The sequence below is a fragment of the Octopus bimaculoides genome, chromosome 19 (genome assembly GCF_001194135.2).
Source record: "Octopus bimaculoides isolate UCB-OBI-ISO-001 chromosome 19, ASM119413v2, whole genome shotgun sequence".
NCBI lineage: Eukaryota > Metazoa > Mollusca > Cephalopoda > Octopoda > Octopodidae > Octopus > Octopus bimaculoides.
In genome coordinates, this window is record NC_068999.1 from 2,233,994 (window position 1) to 2,238,716 (window position 4,723).

The window sequence follows — 4,723 nt, forward strand, 5'->3', positions numbered from 1 at the left end:
TATATATATGTCATTATTTAACATCCATGTTTTATGTTTGGCATATATGCGTATGTGTATAGCCTCAAGAGACTTCATTGTCCATCAATCTACATACACACACACACACACACACACACACACACACACACACACACCAATACACAGGGACAGAGCTGACGTCCCTATCTTGAAATATATTCATAACCTGACAGAGAAAACTGTTTTGATTTTTTTCCTTTTTATTTCTCTTCCTGTCACTTCTTTTGTACTTGTACACACACACACACACATTTATAAATAGATGATCGAGGAGGTATAATATTTCTGAGTGAGTACAGTATATGTATGTGTGTACAATAGCTTATTTCTGTTTTAAACATCACAAAAGATAACTGTCATTTATGTCACATACCCACTCTGTGTGTGTGTGTGTGTGTGTATGTGTGTGTGTGTGTGTGTGTGTGTGAGTGTGTGCATACGTGTGCATTTGTATGTGCATATGTGTACATATGAGCATGTGTTTGTGTATGTGTTCATGTGTGTGTGTGTGTGTGCGCGTGTGTGTTTGTATGTGTGTGAGTGTATATGTGTATGTGTGTGTTCGTGTATGATCATGTGTGTGTGTGAGAGAGAGAGAGAGAAAGAAAGAGACAGCAAGAGTGAAAATATCCCATGAAATAGGGTCCAAGCTAGTCACTTACAGAGTGAACCAGGTAAAACAAGGGGTCTTTACCAATGGCTTGCATCAAAGAAGCAAGGGTCACCATGGATTGTTACAGGGAAATGAAGACAGTAGTTACTCGGTTTTCAAACAACTCTGATCACAAATAAATCGTGCTTTAGAGAGAGAGAGAGAGAGAGAGAGAGAGAGAGAGAGAGAGAGAGAGAGAGAGAGAGAGAGAGAGAGAGAGAGAGAGAGGGGGAGAGAGGGAGAGAGAGAGATAACAAACTGTCTATTTGTGATCAGAGATGTTCGTAAAGTGAGGTATTACTGCATGAAATGAATTTGAGAAAGATAGAACAAAATAACAAGGGTTTTTCTTCCTAAGTGTAGGAGGCCTTAGCAAAATGCAAGCTATTACACATAATATTTGTTGATCTACAGAAAGCCAGAGACAAGGTACCACAGGGTACTATACTATAGAATCCAGTGGTCAGTAGAAAGACTATTTGTAGATGAGTGACCATGTGAGAATTTGGTCAGTCATGTTCAGAAATTCTGTCAGCAAACTGAGATTTGTTAATAAGAGCCATGAGAGATTCTGTTTTTAGATGTCTGACCATCGGGGCTGAGCCCTCAGCCATGATCTTCAAGTGTCATAGGTACATAGGAAAGGTCTGGTTTCATCACATAGCAGAAGAACCAAACTGTTATTAAACACACACACACATATGAGTGGCTATGCATCTCTCAGGCCTGAGAATAACCCTAACTCCCTTCTCCTCATGCCTCTAGTCTCTGAAGCCTTTTAGAGAATCATAAACAATACTCTTTCTCCTCCTCTTCCTCTTTCTAATCTTTTCATCTAAAATCCATTAATTTAGGTTTTGAGTTCAAATCTCTCAAGAGTCAAGCTTACATTGCATTCTTCTGGTGTCAATAAAAAAAAAAAACCAGTGATGTACTGGTGTCGATATGATCGGATGTATCTCTTCCTACAAATCTGTGGAATTTGTGCTCACAGAAATTATTATTATTATCATTATTCTCTTCACATCAAAGAATCTGTTACATGGGACAAGAATTAAGTTTGTATGTGTATGTATGCATTTGTGTTAGTAGGGTATGTATGTAGGTAGGTATACATACATGCAAATATGTATGCGTGTGTGTGTGTGTGTACATGCACACTCACAAACACACACACAAATATGTACATACATCCCATCTTTAGTAGATGGAACATAAAAACTTTGATGAAGTGAAGCTGGAATCATTGAAGCATAGTGAAGTGTGTGTGTGTATGTGTATAAACAGAGAGAGAGAGAGAGAGAGAGAGAGATAAATTGGTATACATATTTATCCATCTTTATACACACACATATATTTATGTTTACACACGTGTGTATGTATATATGCGTGTGTAGGGAGAGTAATAACTATTTTTCTTTAATGGAGTTGGATATATAAATGTTATTAATTTCCCTCTCAAAGCAAAGAATTTGCAGACATTTTCAGGAAGAAAAGTCTGGGAATCTGAAGAGGATTAATCTCTGGAAACCAAATAGTTGATGGTGTAGCAGAAATGTCAGTCTGAGAGTGTATCGCAAACACATCTGATTCTAGAGTTCCAAATATTTAACATGTCAACCGTAAATGGTTTAACTCTTCCACTAGCAAACTCTTTGATGCCAGTTCTGCAGAAATGGTACAAAGACATCAAAAAGAGAGCCAATGTGGCTTATGAATGAAATTGCTTATGAAAATGGTAATAGATCTGGTATTTAGAATTTCTTAAACAAACTGGAATCCAGTCAGGTAAAAGAAATATACTGCTTAGATACAAACAAAAAAATTATTCTTAATAGGAGTCAGAGTGGTTGTTAAGGTTGCTAGAAATAACAGTCACATCTCACTCTGTATTACAGATTGACTGCATTGGATAATGTGGTAATGGTCTGTCAACAAATAGGAAAAAGAATGGATGGTCATTGATGGATTGCTTCTGATCAAAGGTTTACTCCATTATGATTGACCTGGAGGTAAGAAACAACAACTACTACTACTACTACTACTACTACTGCTACAAGTCAATACTATGATAAAGAAAGCTGCTTATTAATTAGTTTGGACTATGTAACTTTTACTAAAAAGAAAAGATAATTTTTGAAGTCTACACTGACTAGTAAATTCTTAAAAATTCTAATTTTAATCCATTGTGAGATTGTATTCTCTTTATCTCCTCTTTCTCATCCACTCTGTGATTTTATTTCCCAGACATAGCAGTAAAAACATTTCTTTAAATTATAAGTCCAATCCAATAATAATAAAAAACTGTAGACTGTTACATGGCTAAGTTAAGACATCATAATATCCGCTTTCTTCATAAGTTCTACCACTGTCTTTCAGTGCTTCTTGCTATTACTAAAAATCCATTTATTGAACAAGAGACACAAAAGGAAATTAGATGCAACATGTCGGAGAGAAACTGCACACATCGGGAATCAAAGGTGCAAACATCATTTAACAACTGTGTGTGCATGTGTGTGTGTGAGTGACTACGTGTGTGTGAGTGCGTGACTACATGTGTGTGTGTGACTACATGTTGTGTGTGAGTGTGTATGACTACGTGTGTGTGTGTGTGTGTGTATGAGCGTGTGCCTCTGCATGTGTGTATATGTGTGTGTGTTGTTTTCTGGTTATTAAATTCTCTTCCAAGACCCTGCTTAATCCCAAGTCAACCCGGGTGCAGCAACCTACGAGCAAAGCCGTTCCAGCCATGACCATCTTGCCTTCATCTACATCTACAACTACATCATCCGTGCTGCTCAGTAAAGTGTGAGATGAAGGCAGTTTAGCTGCTATTTCTAGGAAGTCAAGTGTCGCATCAGAAGAAGTTGTTGAGCCAACAATGACCATGACAATGATGATGATGATGATGATGATGATGATGATGGCTGCAAGATCAGCAGCAGCAGCAGGGGTGGGGGTTAGATACTTATCTGCCAATAATGTTCCTTTCAATGGAATTTTATAAGAACAGACCCAATTGTCTACAACACTTTCACTGCTTCCACTTGGGGCTGACAACAACAAACAAACAAAGGATCCTTATCCTTATCCTCCTACTCTTCCTCCTCCTCCACCTGTTTCTTTCACCCTCTGCCTTTGTCTTATTCTACCATTTCTTCATTCATTCACTTCTCCTTTTCCTTCTTCTTCTTCTTCTCTTTCTTCATTCATTCATTCATTCTTTCCTCCATCCTACTACTACTACTACTGCTGCTGCTGCTTGTGGGTAAGACTGAGTGGGGAGTGTCAGTGGTGGAGGTGATGAATGTGGATGCATGTGGGGACCATGTGACCCTCCATGTGTGGATGGGTGTATATATGGTTGGGCAGTGACAGTGACGCCCTTCCCCTCCCCCTCTCATATTTCTCTCTTTTCCTCCATCCTTCTGTCATTCCTGCACCCTGCCACCTCACCTCCTCCTCCTCTTCTTCTTTCTCCTCCACCTCCAACACCCAGGAATGTTATCAAGTCCTTTGTCTACAGCATCAGCTGTAAGGAGAGAGAGAGGCTGTGTATGTACATGATGTGTGTGTGTGTGTGTGTGTGTGTGTGCAGACTGAAACAGAGAAAAAGGAGGAAGAGAGACAGACAGACAGACAGAAATGAGGAGAGAGAAAGAGAGCATGTGTATGTGTATGATATGTGTGTGCGTGTGTGTGCAGACTAAAACAGAGAGAGACAAATAGAGAGACAGACAACAAAAGGTAGAGAGAGAGAGACAAAGACTCTGTGTGTGTGTGTGTGTGTATATGAGAAAGTGAGTGCGTGTGAGAGATGTACATGTGCGTGTGAGAGTGTGTGTGCATGAATGTGTGCACATGAGTGAGAGAGAGAGAAGAGAGAGAGAGAGAGTGAAGAGAGAGAGAGAGAGAGAGTGTGTGTGTGTGCAGACTGAAACATGGGAGAGGAGAAAAAGAATGAGAGAGGACGTGCAGATGCGTGTGTGTGTGTGTGTGCGCGTCATAGACATGTGAGAGTAAGAGCAGAGCAGTGCAGGTGGAGGGTGG

At 39.5% G+C, this 4,723-nt stretch overlaps 1 protein-coding gene across 2 annotated transcripts in view; it reads right to left on the minus strand.

The window, feature by feature from the left end:
• Positions 1-4,723, minus strand: part of LOC106880387 (N(6)-adenine-specific methyltransferase METTL4) — an 85,069-nt gene that overhangs the window by 14,130 nt on the left and 66,216 nt on the right. The window lies entirely within an intron of this gene.